The sequence below is a fragment of the Tachypleus tridentatus genome, chromosome 10 (assembly GCF_004210375.1).
Source record: "Tachypleus tridentatus isolate NWPU-2018 chromosome 10, ASM421037v1, whole genome shotgun sequence".
Classification (NCBI taxonomy): Eukaryota; Metazoa; Arthropoda; class Merostomata; order Xiphosura; family Limulidae; genus Tachypleus; species Tachypleus tridentatus.
The window spans coordinates 105,661,660-105,678,436 of NC_134834.1; the positions used below are offsets into that span (position 1 = coordinate 105,661,660).

General features: G+C 35.2%; 1 pseudogene across 1 annotated transcript in view; it reads left to right on the plus strand.

Annotated features, from left to right (window-relative positions):
• Positions 1-7,283: 7,283 nt before the first annotated feature.
• Positions 7,284-16,777, plus strand: part of LOC143230031 (uncharacterized) — a 131,846-nt pseudogene continuing 122,352 nt past the window's right edge. The window contains exon 1 of the transcript XR_013016196.1: positions 7,284-7,580. The product of XR_013016196.1 is annotated as an uncharacterized LOC143230031 (transcript). The remainder of the gene's footprint in view (positions 7,581-16,777) is intronic.

The following is a 16,777-nucleotide window of genomic DNA, read 5'->3' on the forward strand; positions in this document are numbered from 1 at the left end:
ACAAACTATAATAGCATCTGTTGAGCTATCTACAGCTCTGAAAAGTACAGTTGTGACACCCCTTTCACGAACCGTTGTTGCATGTTGTAGAAAGAGTACAGTTGTGACACCCCTTACACGAACCGTTGTTGCATGTTGTAGAAAGAGTACAGTTGTGACACCCCTTACACGAACCGTTGTTGCATGTTGTAGAAAGAGTACAGTTGTGACACCCCTTACACGAACCGTTGTTGCATGTTGTATTGTTGCATGTTGTAGAAAGAGTAAACAAAGTTCAATTTGATTAATAATAACGTACACACAGTTTTGTTCCACTATCTTCTTAGTTTCAGTTTGGTTAGAATATTTTATATGGTATTGTTATTGTGACGCTTGGTTCATTAGCTGTTTTCTTCTAAGGTAGGGATGAGTATTATCTCTTTTTTTTTTTACGGTATTAGTTTTGTCTCTAGAAGTTTTAGTTAAAACGTACTCTCCAAGTTCAGTATGAATACATGGGAAACCTTTTGAAAGATTTAATAACTGCTACTTGTTTTGTTTTTAATGTAAGGATAATATTACATTGAGAAAGAAAAACAAAGGTTTTATAAAAAGTTATGAAATGAGTTCTGTAAATTCTTTAAAATAAAATACTTACAGAAAGCCACCATAAAGGAAGGATATGCTTTAGACATGACAGCCCTATGACTGAGCCTTTGGTAATGGAAAGTATACTGCAAATGTATTGTGAAGATGCACAATTATCAGAGAGGGAATAATCAGATGTGGAGACATGAACTGTAATGACTTGGTGGGACTTCAAAATGGTCTAACATGATACTCGGACCTTGTAATGTACTTGTTTACCAAAAATGATAGTGACAAATAACATGTCATAGCATAGTTTAGCCCAAACAAGAAACTGTTGTTTTTTTAATTTTTAACAAACAAAAAATCACAAGTAGAATAGTTTCATAAGCATTTCAGTTTCTTTTGGTCCAATAGTAAATTCAAAGAAATAGATGACAATTTCGTTATTGTTAGTTTTAGGAAGGCATCTTCAGTGCATGTGTAGAGTTATAACAAATAATGGACGGAACCTAGATTGTTTGTCAATGACATATTAATTTCTACAACTAGTGTCTAAGTGGAAAATAACACGATTTTCGAATGACCACAAGCACGTACCAACTTGTCAGGTATATATTGTGCATTAGATTGGTCAGTTGGCATCTAAAGTCTAGTATCTACAACAACTTGTCAAGTATATATTGTGTATTAGACAGGCCAGTTGGCATCTAAAGTCTAGTATCTACAACAACTTGTCAAGTATATATTGTGTATTAGACAGGCCAGTTGGCATCTAAAGTCTAGTATCCACAACAACTTGTCAGGTATATATTGTGTATTAGACAGGCCAGTTGGCATCTAAAGTCTAGTATCTACAACAACTTGTCAGGTATATATTGTGTATTAGACAGGCCAGTTGGCATCTAAAATGTAGTATTTACAACAACTTGTCAGGTATATATTGTGTATTAGACAGGCCAGTTGGCATCTAAAGTCTAGTATCTACAACAACTTATCAGGTATATATTGTGTATTAAACAGGCCAGTTGGCATCTGAAATCTAGTATCTACAACAACTTGTCAGGTATATATTGTGTATTAAACAGGCCAGTTGGCATCTGAAGTCTAGTATCTACAACAACTTATCAGGTATATATTGTGTATTAAACAGGCCAGTTGGCATCTGAAATCTAGTATCTACAACAACTTGTCAGGTATATATTGTGTATTAAACAGGCCAGTTGGCATCTGAAGTCTAGTATCTACAACAACTTATCAGGTATATATTGTGTATTAAACAGGCCAGTTGGCATCTGAAATCTAGTATCTACAACAACTTGTCAGGTATATATTGTGTATTAAACAGGCCAGTTGGCATCTGAAGTCTAGTATCTACAACAACTCATATTTTTAGATTACCAGAAACAGTTAAAGATAAGAGAGAAATAAAACAAGATAATCTGAAATAATTTCCTTTCAAACTGAGTTTAAAGATCCTTTAGGATAGTAAAGAAAGCAACATATTAATTAACAGACTATTGACACTCAATATAAAATAAATTTAAATTTAAAAGTTTGAGTATTTTCTTATAGACTTTGAATAGTTTTTTGTTTTGTATTTTGTTCAGCCATTGGTTTCTCAGTGTTGACAAGTATAAAATCGCAAAAATTTACAGTTTTTTAATTTATAAAATATTTTTTAAGATTCAAGAAAATATTTCAGCTGTAGGTTTTGTGATTTCTAATCGGCATTTTTTCCGAATAATTTCTCACCTGTCATAATTTTCTCGTCCTTTCAGACTTGAAGGCATTATACGATGTTCAATACCACCATTCCTTGATAATGAGTGTCCCAAAAGTTGGCGATGGGTGGTGTTGACTTGTTACCTTCACAATGAACTATCATTTCAAAATTAGGCACGGCTAGCGCAGATAGTCCTCGAGTGGTTTTGCACGAAATTGAACAAAGAAAGAAAACAAATCGTCGATGTGGATGTCACGCCCACTACTTGCTATCTTGAGCACCATTTTTGTAAGACGTAAAACGTAAATAGAAAAAGACTGAAACGGTCTTACTTTCATCGTTCCATGAAAAAACAGTGAGATTTGAACTGTCCAAGTTGTGGTCTCCAAGTACTATTGTAATATAAACACTATATTTCTACAGTTTCCCAAAAGGGAAAGAAGTTGTGTTTAAAACAGAGCTTCCTAGAGTGGAGAAGTGGATGATAAAATCATTACTCTCTATCATTAAGCGAGTTTGACCCCGCCATGTTTGGAGACTGCCGAGAATAAATACGTACCACATGAAACTTGTTTTGTTTGTTTGTTTTGAATTTCACACAAAGCTACTCGAGGGCTATCTGTGCTAGCCGTCCCTAATTTAGCAATGTAAGACTAGAGGGAAGGCAGCTAGTCATCACCACCCACCGCCAACTCTTGAACTACTCTTTTACCAACGAATAGTGGGATTGACAGTCACATTAAAACGCCCCCACGGCTGAAAGGGTGAGCATGTTTGGCGCGACGGGGATGCGAACACGCTTGGCCATCAGATTACGAGTCGCACGCCTTAACAAACTTGGCCATGCCGGGCCCTACATGAAACAAAATAAATATCCAATCTCCAGGTTCTCAATAGCAAGATATTTACTAAAACGATTGATATATTCGCTTTGATTGGTTGAAGCGATAGAGTATTGAGTATAAATCATTTAACCAATCACAATACGTTCTTTTCTCGCCGAGTGCAAATTGTTTGACACTGGATGTATTTTGATAAAAATAAAGTAGAATCCAGATTGGACTTTAAGATGACTATATATGCCCGAAGCGAGTTTGAAAACTGAATAGAAATGGTAAATTTGTTTGTTCTAGATACATTCTTGCAAAGCTGTTCAAGGGCCATCTGCACTAGTCGTTTCTAATTTTGAACTCTTACACGTAAATTCATGCACTATTGTTTGGTCGAATAGCGAAATCTAACCACCTCATTTTAGCGCACACACGTCACAAAATACAAAATTCTTTGTGTATTTTAAGCACAAATAATTTTTCCACAGTTCGACATTATAAGAAAAGAATAAAATAATACAAAAGAAGAATAGCGAAGTGACGAAATTGGAAGATACAAGAATATAAAAAATATCACTAATAAACAAGGGAAACATCAGTAGCCACGGCACTTGAAATTATTTAATGTAAGCTTAGGCTAAATCTAAATTAAGCTATGAGTCATTTTTTTTTCACCTTTTCTGTAAATTATGTTTTTGTCTGCCAGCGATACCAAGCATGGAGCATGCGTATATCAGATTCGATTTTATTATACATCAGGTTCTCTACCATCCAATCCTCAAACTGAAATTATTTTAGGTAGGATTAGCATACATTAACCTATGAGACACTGGACATGATCAAATATATCCAATATATCCATCAAAAGGGTTTGACCTCATGAGTCCGAAACTGTAATTAGATTTGAACTCCGTGAAGAGATGTACTTGAAAAAATAAACAAACTCCGAACCATTATATGAGCCGTTATGCCGCAGCTAAAATTTTAATGAATACAAGATCCTGAAAACAATAGCCAATGTACAATGATACAACAGTGAAATAAAACAACAAATATAAAGGAAATCCACGAAGTTAAAAAAAATCAAAGTATAAAACCACACCAGTTATCAAAAAGCCACTAGAGACTCACGGAAGGAGTTGAACAATAAGAATAACACCACTACGAAGATAAAATATCTAGAAACTGGAAAAAGGCAAATGTGTAGTTTTGTTACCTGTCTTTCTACTGCGATCTTATTTCTTTCAAACACATCGTATTCAGTCATCGTTAATTCTAAATGTCAACTTGATTAATAGTATAGAGGTTTGTATGTGATATAAGCGACTGTAGAACTGAAAGCCAAAGCAGAAATGTCAACTCACACCTGTTCGTTGAGAAGCAGCTGTGTTAAGCCTAAATCCCTATTGACTTTGATATGGGTTAAATAGTGGTAAACAATAACCTTACGAAAGTATGCTTATGGACTCTCATAGATAAGCATTCCATAAAGAAAATTTAACAGGTGCAGCTAAAAAAAAAATGTGTGTTTCGTATAGAATGGTGTACATAAACACTTGTGTTATGACACAGCGGTGTAGTCGTAGAAGATCATTTTTGCAGTATAATTTTTTTTTCCATGTTTGTTCTAAAGCACAAAGTTACACAAATAGGCTCTCTGTTCTTATTCCACAGTGGGTATCGAACTCCTCACAGAAACAAACGGAAAGCACGTGCAGATGTTCTTCCTGCAAATGTCCACTATAATGTACAGAAGCTCACTGACGACGTAAACTGGCGTTGCCGTAACGAAAGCTATACGTCAACTACGTCTTACCACTACACACGTCGGTAAACACTGCTGAGAAACTTCAAGTATAGCTGCTAGTGTGTAAACAGGCGTGAGACAAAATAACGTGTAGTTGTTTCTCACATGATTTTATCTGCAGCTTTCCACATGTGTGCTGTGACAAAGACAATTGCTTCTGTGTTGTTTTTATGTGTGTGTGTGGTCACTGCACTAACATAAGTACGCACATGTCAAGTGGGAACTCTAGTTACAAAATAATGTTATATGTTTTGTAAAAACTACATTTTAGAAATAAAGAAAATGTTATTTGCATACTATTCCACAAAGTAACAAGTGTTTATTAGGAAAACTTGCATAGGATTGATTATTAAAGATTAGAACGAGTCCACATATAGATACATTATAATTATGAAAAGAAAACTTATCACATTAATATCAGCTGACCTAACAAGACCTAACACTTACAACATCAAAAAGTAGCCTAAAAAATGACATACAACAGATATAGAACTCAATATGTCCCTTATTGACGAAGAAAGTTTCTAAGTATAAAATTTACGTTACATTTTAAGCGTTCATAACAATGGTTTTAAATGACGTCAGCGTCATATTCCGCTACACTGCACAACAAAGTTTTGTTTCCTGAACAGCCCCAGTGGCTCAGCGGTATGTCTGCGGACTTACAACGCTAAAACCGGGTTTCGATATCCGTGGTGGGCAGAGCACAGATAGCCCGTTGTCTAGCTTTGTGCTTAATTCAAAACAACAACAACTTCTTGAACACTGTTGGATGTTCCTTATAGATTTTTGGCTGCTGATTACGAAAATCACATCCAAATTTGCCCATCACGTACCGTTTCATCGAAATCTTCAGTTTCACCAGGACATTGTTACAATGGAAAAACGATATCAGGGCAACTGGAATCCATCAATGCTTGCTGACTACTGTTGAACACTGCAACGTGATGCACCGGACATTGAATACAAACAATAATCAGGAGCAAAACACGTTTAATTATGTTGAACTTAATAGCGTATTAGAAACATAAACGCAATTAAGTACGTTATTGCCGGTAAACACATAACTGTCTATTTCTCAGAGTTCCTACATGATGAAGCAAAAATAAAACTATATTTGTGCATACCCACCAGGTACCTGTCACAATCAGCAAAAACTTTTCAGGAAGCTAAACTTTTCAAACAAATTGTTGTGCAGTGTAATTAATTTGAATTAATTAATACCCTTCTTTCATAATTGTATTAACGTGTATTCTTATCATAATAGAGATTGTCTCTTAATGTTTTATAATTATTAATTGAATACTTATAACTACACAAAATATGTAAGTTATCCACTCTGTTAAACGCGGGTCTGTAAACTTATTGCTGACCCACAGAAGGACTAGACAGAATGACGAAAGCATTAGTTAAATTTGGGCTGGGCTGCGAATCGGAAAGACCAAGGTTCAAGCCGTAGAAATTTGTTTCAGCTTCGTTAGAACTGTGACAGTGAGACGTAAACATTGGTTAAACTTGCTGAATTCAGAACTGTCGATTCGTTACCTAAATATTGTTTTTCAAATACTTTGCTTTCATTCACGATTTTTCTTGATAGATGGCAGTTTAAAATTTGTTTTAATAACCGTTTATAACCAACATTGAAAGTCCGCAATTTGTAAGTAGCCAATTGTTTCATTATTTTGCACTCACAAGAAAACATTGCTTACGACCAAACGGGGCCCGGCATGGCCTAGCGCGTAAGGCGTGCGACTCGTAATCCGAGGGTCGCGGGTTCGCGCCCGCGTCGCGCTAAACATGCTCGCCCTCCCAGCCGTGGGGGCGTTATAATGTGACGGTCAATCCCACTATTCGTTGGTAAAAGAGTAGCCCAAGAGTTGGCGGTGGGTGGTGATGACTAGCTGCCTTCCCTCTAGTCTTACACTGCTAAATTAGGGACGGCTAGCACAGATAGCCCTCGAGTAGCTTTGTGCGAAATTCCAAAAAACAACAACAACAACGACCAAACATTCTGGGTATGCACGGTTTCCATTTAAGTAAACATGAACCTCAAGGAAGGAAAACTTTATTTTACCTTTCACTTAACTTCAGCTCCATTATTCACGCGATTATACGTTCGAAGAGCTGCCAGAAAGCTCCACGAAACAATCAACGAAGTGCAATTATCAAGCGTGTTTCCTCATTGCAAACGCGGAATACAACCTCCAGAAATTAGAGATGAATGCCTTGGGCCGTAAACAGTCTCTCAGCTGCTCACTGGACGTTCGATTCTCTTGACGTCACGTATGCACTCATCTCATGAGTATGGATAAACCCAGGTTGTAAGATAACAAGCTCTGCGGCTGTAGGTTGCGCGCGCCGCGTTTCGCTATCTGTTGCTCAGATACACTTTCCTGCAATGGAGGGTGACTTGCTCTCTTGAAGCCAAGCGTGTGAGTTGTGTGCGTAATCGAACGATCATTTTTAATGCGGCTTTTGACAAAACGCCAACAGCTTACCTGGAGTTTCACCGTGTAGAAGCAGATAACTACTACAACAGTCAGTTCTCTTTACATCTGTTTCTTATTAGCTTCATTTCGTGGTCAAACAACGATCTGCTGGTAACGGAAGATGGACGTTAGGCCTGATCACAGTGGAGCCGTGCTCGAAAGTAAGTGAGAAACTATTTTTATCGAAATTTCTACAGTTAATACACGACCACAATGATTCTTCCTTGGTTTCCAAGTTAAGCCTAAGTTCACTAGTTTGTCTTACCCGTTTCCTTACATGTTATGGCACTTGTGTTTTACGCATGATAAGGTTCTGTAACATTCTAGTCTACATTTTAAGGGTAATCTGAGACATTTGCGTTTTATGGAAGACCCAGAAAGTGACCTAGTTATTAGTTAAAAATGTAGCTTGATACTTAAATCAGTACATCTTAAATCTAGTGTTGAGAGTAAACAATGTGTGGTCGTACTTCAAGAGGGAAGGAATATATTTAAAATTATTTTATTACTTCCACGTTCTCTCTTTGAGCTTAGCATATAAAATATCGCGTTAATCGTCTTTATTTATTCTTACCAAAGTGGTGAACAATTTTCCTAATTTCATTTACATAATTTTAAATATTTTTTTTCTGAAATATTTAGAACGGTTAGTGCTTTATTTGATTCCAACAAAACTGTGGGTTTTGGTTTTCATACATTACTTGTAAAAAATCAGTTTGTTTCAATTTTCTACTTTTAAGACTGTCCAACAAAAACACAATATGTTTACTTTTCTAACATTCAACGAAAATCACCTGCCTTTCCAGGTAGAAGCTAAACAGCTATTAATTTTATAAATTTCCCAACAGTAAACTTTAATAAACTTTTACAGCTTCCCCCAACATAAAATTAGAATAATCGTTTATTTTCTATCTTATCCAACTAACGGTTTACTTGCTAACTTTTGAAACAAAATGTTACAATAATCGTCTACATTTTTCTCAATAAAACGTTGTAACAGCAGTCTGCACTTAATAATAGTAAAACTTTTTAACTCGTCCAAGAGCGAGCTGTAATAATGGTGTCCTTTTAATTTAAATATGGAGATGTAGTAATAATAAACTTTTTGAACAACGTATATTCTTGACGTCTTCATTATATGGCTACAGTAATTATTTGCTACTTCTTTTCGATAGATATTTTCGTCTATATTTATGGTCTGGCGCAGGTGCAGTATAACTCTTTAAACTTCATTTAGGCCCCACGACTCAATTCAAATAAATATTTTGCATCTGTTGCGCCATTTTGTGATGTAGAATTTTCTTTATTATTTCATATATCTCTTAACCTTAAGCTTGTGACATCTTTATAATCACATTAACACAGAGACTTTCTTAGTTACCTCTCCTAACTCTTTCCGTTATTTAGTAGAGACTATTGGAACCACTTTCTTAAATTAATATAGACTTTTCTAACCCTTTGTTTACGCTAGTACAGACTATTGTAACCACTTGCGTACATTAATATAGACTCTTCTAACCATTTCTGTACATTATTACAGACTATTGTAACCACTTTTTTACATTAATTTATACACTTGTAACTACTTCTTTACATTGGTACAGACTATTGTCACCACTGGCTTACATTACTAGAGACTTTTGTAACAATCTCTTTACACTGGTACACACTATTGTAACTACTTTGCTTAAATTAATATACACTGTTGTAACCACTTTTTCACACTATTAAAGACTATTGTAACCACTTTCTTACATTAATTTAGACTCTTGTAACCACTTTACACTAGTATAGACTATTGTAACCACTGGCTTACATTAATAGAGACTTTGGTAACCATTTCTTTACATTAGTACAGACTGTTGTAACCACTTACTTTCAATAATGTAAACTCTTGTCACCATTTCTTTACATTAGTACAGTATATTGTAACCACTTATTTTCAATAATATAGTCTTGTAACAATTTCTTTACATTAGTACAGACTATTGAAACAACTTACGTACATTAATTTAGATTATTGTAATCTCTTCTTTAAACTAGCACAGACTATTCTAAAGACTTGCTTACATTAATATACACTTTTATAACCACTTTTTAACACTAGTACAGACTATTCTAAGGACTTGCTTACATTAATATAGACTTTTATAACCACTTTTTAACACTAGTACAGACTATTCTAAGGACTTGCTTACATTAATATAGACTTTTATAACCACTTCTTAACACTAGTACAGACTATTGTAACTTCTTTCTTACATTAATATACTTTTATAACCACTTGTTAACACTAGTACAGACTATTGTAACTTCTTTCTTACATTAATATAGACTTTTATAATCATTTTTTAACACTAGTACATACTATGGAAACTTCTTTCTTACATTAATATAGACTTTTATAACCACTTCTTAACACTAGTACAGACTATTGTAACTTCTTTCTTACATTAATATAGACTTTTATAACCACTTCTTAACACTAGTACAGACTATTGTAACTTCTTTCTTACATTAATATATACTCTTGTAAACGTTTCTTTGCACTGGTAATGACTATTGTAACCACTTGCTTACCTTAATATACATTTTAACCATATCTTTACAGTAGTAGAGACTATTGTTACAACATTCTAAGATTAATGTAGACTTTTATAACAATTTCTTTATACCAGTACTCACTATCTGAACTACCTTTTTACATTAATTTAGACTTTTCTGACAATTTTATTGTACTAGCACAGACTATTGTCACCACTTGTCTACATTAATCAAGATTCTTTTAGCCATTTCTTTACACTAATACAGATTATTGTAACAACCAAATGCTACATTAATATAGACTCTGTTAACCATTTTTTTGTATTAGTACAGACTATTGTAACAACCACTTGCTTACATGTATATAGACTTTTGTAACCATTTCTTTGTATTAGTACAGACTATTGTTACAACCACTTGCTTACATGTATATAGACTTTTGTAACCATTTTTTTGTATTAGTACAGACTATTGTAACAACCACTTGCTTACATGTATATAGACTTTTGTAACCATTTTTTTGTATTAGTACAGACTATTGTAACAACCACTTGCTACATTAATATAGATTCTGTTAACCATTTCTTTGTATTAGTACAGACTATTGTAACAACCACTTGCTTACATGTATATATACTTTTGTAACCATTTCTTTGTATTAGTACAGACTATTGTAACAACCACTTGCTTACATGTATACAGACTTTTGTAACCATTTCTTTGTATTAGTACAGACTATTCTAACAACCACTTGCTTACATGTATACAGACTTTTGTAACCATTTCTTTGTATTAGTACAGACTATTCTAACTTTTTTTACATTAATATAGAGTATTGTAAACATTTCTTTACACTATTGCAAACTATTGTAACAATTTTTTTACTTTAATCTAGGCTCTCTTAACCACCTCTTTACAGTAGTATAGACTATTGTAACCGCTTGCTTACACACTTTTCTCACCATTTTTTTTACACTAGTACAGACTATTTTAACCACTTGGGTACAGTAATATAGACTCTTTTAACCATTTATTCATACTCTTACAGACTATTTTAACCATTTCTTACAATAATATAGACTCTTGTAACCATTTCTTTACACTACAACTGATTATTGTAACCACTTGCTTTAATTAATATAGACTTTCCTAACCATTTCTTTGCACTATAAGAGACTATTGTAACCAGTTGCTAACATTAAAATACGCTTTTGTAACCATTTCTTTATACTCTTCAAGTATCTATCAACCTCTTTCTAACATTAATATAGATGTTTGTCTGTATCATCATTTCTTATCGTTATCTGTGTGCGGATCGTGTGTGTTGTCAATAGCCTTACATTGTAGTTCTATCGTATGTTGATCATGTTCAAAGACAACCCTTCTTTTCGCTGTATTCTATAATCTATCTCTGGAGACAGAAAACTGTTTCGAAGTGCTAGTTTTAATTGTCTGATTGAAAGAAGAACCGATTATTTCTCCTGCTGTTTGAGGGATACGATGGTTAAACGAATATGTTGTGGAATCAACTTACGTACGCATGATTTCTGTTGCTTTTCAAATGAATTTTCTTGTTGATTATGTTGCCTAATGTAGTATGGTTACCACACCTTATTTTAAGTCTCCTTTTGGATGGTTTCCGTACCCCAAGTTAATTCATATTCCTCTAAGAAGTTTTCAATGCAGTTACATACAAGACATGTTTATGATCCGAGTGTACAAACATTTTCTGTTGGAAGGGGATATGGGTATAAAATACCCTTCCCGAAAGCGATTAATGCTTTTTGGTGACTCACTACCTACGAAACCCCAAATAATTCCAAAACATAGTTACAATACATAGATTTCCGCCGCTAATTGATATCCGCTGCATCTTGCTGACTTCCGTAACCAAAATCATTTTAACTTACTTAACTCTATGTATGAACGTACAAGCTGTGAATACGATTTTTCCGAACAGCTTGAGCGCCACCTAGAAACTCCTAGAAAGCGAAATTTTGTTTTAATTTAATTTCGTTATAGAGTAGTTTCTAAATATAATGACATATTCTTGGTGAGCTTATCTTTACTCTCATATATAACTAAAATTCCATTGGATGCAGACAGTGTTAATTACGCAAACGATTTCTTTAAAATATACTTAATTCGTGAGAACCATCTTTATTAAAGAAATATTGAAAAAGATTGCTAAATGTTAGGCTTACAATACTTGTTTTGGATATACAGTGAATGTACTATGAATAATTCATTGAGTGATACATCGATCGAAACCGACAGTTCTAGAATTGTGAAAATTATGCACATTTACAGTGCACAATCCGATATCCAGTCAATAGCGCTTGGATAAGAATGAAACAAATAATATTGTACATTGTAACAGTTCTAAAATTGTCACTTTTAGAGTACTGGTTTTAATGAAATATTTATGTTTGTTTCTGCAGTATTGCAAAACAACGAACCACATGTCCAGCATAATCCTGGCACTCTGTGTAAGACTTTTACTTTCACAGTTATTAACAGCTTCCGTTCAAGAGTAAGAGACGTCTCACCAACACACTTGTTTATTTGTAATCAAAATTAATTTTTAATGTAAGAAATAATTATATATATACATCTGATAACATCTGACAAAATCCACATATGTATATTTTGCTTCAAACTATAATTTCTTTGGGTTATTTTGTGTTTTCTAAACGCAGAATGTGCACTGGCAAAAGGAAGGTGCTTACTGTTTGTTTGTTTTTTTTTAATTTCGCACAAAGCTACTCGAGGGCTATCTGTGCTAGCCGTCCCTAATTTAGCAGTGTAAGACTAGAGGGAAGGCAGCTAGTCATCACCACCCACCGCCAACTCTTGGGCTACTCTTTTACCAACGAATAGTGGGATTGATCGTCACATTATAACGTCCCCACGGCTGAAAGGGCGAGCATGTTTGGCGCGACGGGGATGCGAACCCACGACCCTCGGATTATGAATCGCACGCCTTAACACGCTTGGCCATGCCGGGCCAGGTGTTTACTGACTTAGCCCTTTTACTTCCGACTATTACACTCACTGTAATGAAAACTAAAATAAAAAGTGTTTTTTTTTATTTAAAATATCTCAGGCTCTGATCTTTGTCCCATTCTCCGCCGCCCGTAATTGAGGAGTAAGTATAGGGTTTATAACGCTAAAATTATAGTTCAATACCTGTGTTTGGTATAGAACGGATAACAACTCAAACCACAAAAGATCTAGCATGGCCAGGTGGTTAGAACGTTTGATTCACAATCTGAATGTTGCGAGTTCGAATCCTTCTCCCACCAAACATGATGGGGCGTTCATACTGTGAGAGTCAACCCCACTATTTGTTGGTAAAAGAGTGGCCTAAGAGTTGGTTCTGATGACTAGTGGCCTTCCCTCGATTCCTACACTGCTAAATTAGGGACAGCTAACGCAGATAGCTCTCGTGTATCTTTGCGCGAAATTCAAACAAACCAATCAAACTTAACAACAAACCTCACTGTACTCTGTATACAAGCCAAAAGCCTAAAAAGTTTCACCTCGTAGGCTCCAGTTTCTTGCATTATTTTACAATGAAAGAAATAATATTTTATTTAACGACTAAGAAACCTTACTGTTCAGCCGCGGCATAACGGCTCATAGAAAGGCTGTGAGTTTTTTTTGTCATTATTGATTTTGCCAAGTAGTTTTCTCGACCGATTTGAGATCTCATTGCAGTTTTGGACTCAGGAAATCAGACCATTTCCATTGATATAATTGACCTTATCTCAGGTCTCGTAGCTTAAATTACTCTAATCCTGTTTAAAATAATTTTAATTTGAGGATAGGCTAGCATAGATCCTGATGAGTAACAAACCTTACGTTTGGTAGTGCTGGCGTACAAAATATAGATAATAAAAAAGAAAAAAAAAAGCCTCATAGATTAATTTACTCTAATCCTGTTTAAAATAATTTTAATTTGAGGATAGGCTGGCATAGATCCCGATGAGTAACAAACCCTACGTTTGGTAGTGCTGGCGTACAATATATAGATAATAAAAAGGGAAAAAAAGCCTCATAGATTAATTTACTCTAATCCTGCCTAAACGAATTTCAAGTGCCGCGGCTATTGAGGATTCTTTCTTATTTAAATTGTATAAGGAATGTCATCTCACTATTATATAAATACACAAGCCAAAGTAGAACTAATCTAGGCTACATCTAATTACATCAAGGATTAGAACATCTTTTGTTTTCTGTTGTAAGTTGCATTTTTTCGTCACCACATCGTGGTTTAAGTACTTACAAAACACAAATAAAGGACATCACTTCAAAATCACCGGTTTTTACTAAGAAACTTTATGAAAGAAATTTGTGTGCAATTAGGGTATGATTGAGAAAACTTTGTTCCTGGAAACAGTTTTTCACGTACCTTTGATATATTTTAATAACATATACACCAAGTCAGAGATATTTCACCTTCTGAGTTCGTGTTCTCTGAATTACGCTTGAATTAAGAAAGCAGAGTAGGGCCCGGCATGGCCAAGCGTGTTAAGGCGTGCGACTCGTAATTTGAGGGTCGCGGGTTCGCATCCCCATCGTGCCAAACATGCTCGCCCTTTCAGCCGTGGGGGCGTTATAATGTTACGGTCAATCCCACTATTCCCACTATCCCGCGACCTTCAGATTACGAGTCGCACACCTTAACGCGCTTGGCCATGCCGGGCCACCGCGATGGTCAGAGCATAGACAACCCATTCCTATAGATTTGCGCTTAACAACAAACAAACAAAAATCACAGCTAAGAGAAAAAAATGTGTTAACATATTTAAACGTTCTTAAGCCTAATATAACTCTTCATTATTCTAATAGAATGTCTTAATTACTGTTTTTGTACAAAGTATTTCTGTTGTTTGTTACATATCAGTTTTTTTCCCTCGAAAATATTCCAGAATTTGGTTTGTTTTTTTTATTGTGCATAATGGACTATCCGCCCTTTACCATTAAGGAGTATCTAAACCCAATTTATAGCGTCGTAATAAGAGTGATGATTTCCCACTGAACTACCAGGGGGGCTGTCGATTTTGCAGAGTTTTAAAGCGTACATAAGTTTTATTATCATAACGTCTGCGTGATCGTAAAGTTGAGTAATGTGTACAATATAAAAATCTGTTGCCTTTTTAAAAGTACAAAATGAGAACTCTATCGTACCGATATTTTGTATTACTGTTGTTGTCTTAAAGTAAGCACAAAGCTACACCATGGGCTATCAGTGGATGCCCACCACGGGTATCGAAAGCCGGTTTTTAGCGTTGTAAGTCCGCAGACATACCGCTGAGCCACTGGGGGCATTGTACTACTGTCACTTGTTTCGTGTTCTCTTCTTGTGGCGACTTCATCTACAAATATGTGCATATCTTAATATTATCATATGTCTTGGTTCTGGTCTAGCACGAACTAGCTGAATAAAAATAAATATTTTACATCTAAAGTTCCTTGTGTTATATTCTCGCATCATCTGATGTGTTAATCTCGTAAAAGTCCAATTCACATTAAATACGGATTAAATTTCTTTGTGTTAAATGTTTGTTCACCTTCTTACCTTAGGACTAACAAATAAAACTGAAAGTAAGTATAGCTGAATGACATCCGTTTGAATTCGTAAAATATTCAATATTCAAATTACGTTGATTCTGTTCATTAAAAATGATGGAAAATCGTATGTTACCTTCTGGAGGCCTTTCATTAATTGTACCATTTTATAATCATTTTCTGGAACCTATACAAACCTTTGCGCCCGGCATGGCCGAGCGCGTTAGGCGTGCGACTCGTAATCCGAGGGTCGCGGGTTCGCATCCCAGTCGCGCCAAACATGCTCGCCCTTTCAGCCGTGGGGGCGTTATAATGTTACGGTCAATCCCACTATACGTTGGTAAAAGAGTAGCCCAAGAGTTGGCGGCGGGTGGTGATGACTAGCTGCCTTCTCTCTAGTCTTACACTGCAAAAATAGGGACGGCTCAGGTTTCTCCTTCTGGTTGGGGGTTGAGCAGTAGGCTAACAATTTACTCACTTAAAAAACCAGCTTGTTAATGAATCCGCAAGCGATGGCGGCCCTATGTTTCTTCATGGAATCGAGAGGGTTAATGTAATGATGTCATACAAAACTTTATTTATATTTTTTACAAAATTCACAATTTTCTGTCTTTTCAACAACAATATAAGAGGTTCTTATACCTTCTTGTATTCTGTTTAATGTGTCTCACGTCTGACGTCATTTATTTTAATTGTTTTGCTTTTATATTAGTTTTTGTTGTTAACCTCAAAGCTTCACAATAAACTATCTGCGCTTTTCTCACCGCTGGCATAGAAACCAGGTTTTTAATGTTATAGGCCCTCAGAGTTAATGCTGAGCCAATGGGGAGCTGTTTCTTTTCCGGAGAAAATCTGTCTACGCATTTTATCTAACTTTTTTTTATATTCATGGCCCAGAAATGACTGATGTTTACGACAGTGTTGTCATCACAAATTTACATTTGCACATTTTGTATGAAGAACAACGCACAACAGTAATATTTAACGTTATACAAAATGCATATTTCTAGGTTCTGCTTGAAATAGACTTTATTCTTGATACTGTAGTTCTTATTCTAAATGGTACATATATAGATTTCTTTCATTTTACTTAATGTGACGTTCTTAACTGGAGCTGTTATAATTACTGACATTACTACCTCCCAGTGGCGTAAATACCAAAGATGGGACTCTCCGCAAAAACGTAAGTGGGCTACCTACATTTATTTCCCAATAATTTTAGTTACGATTCCAGCTGATT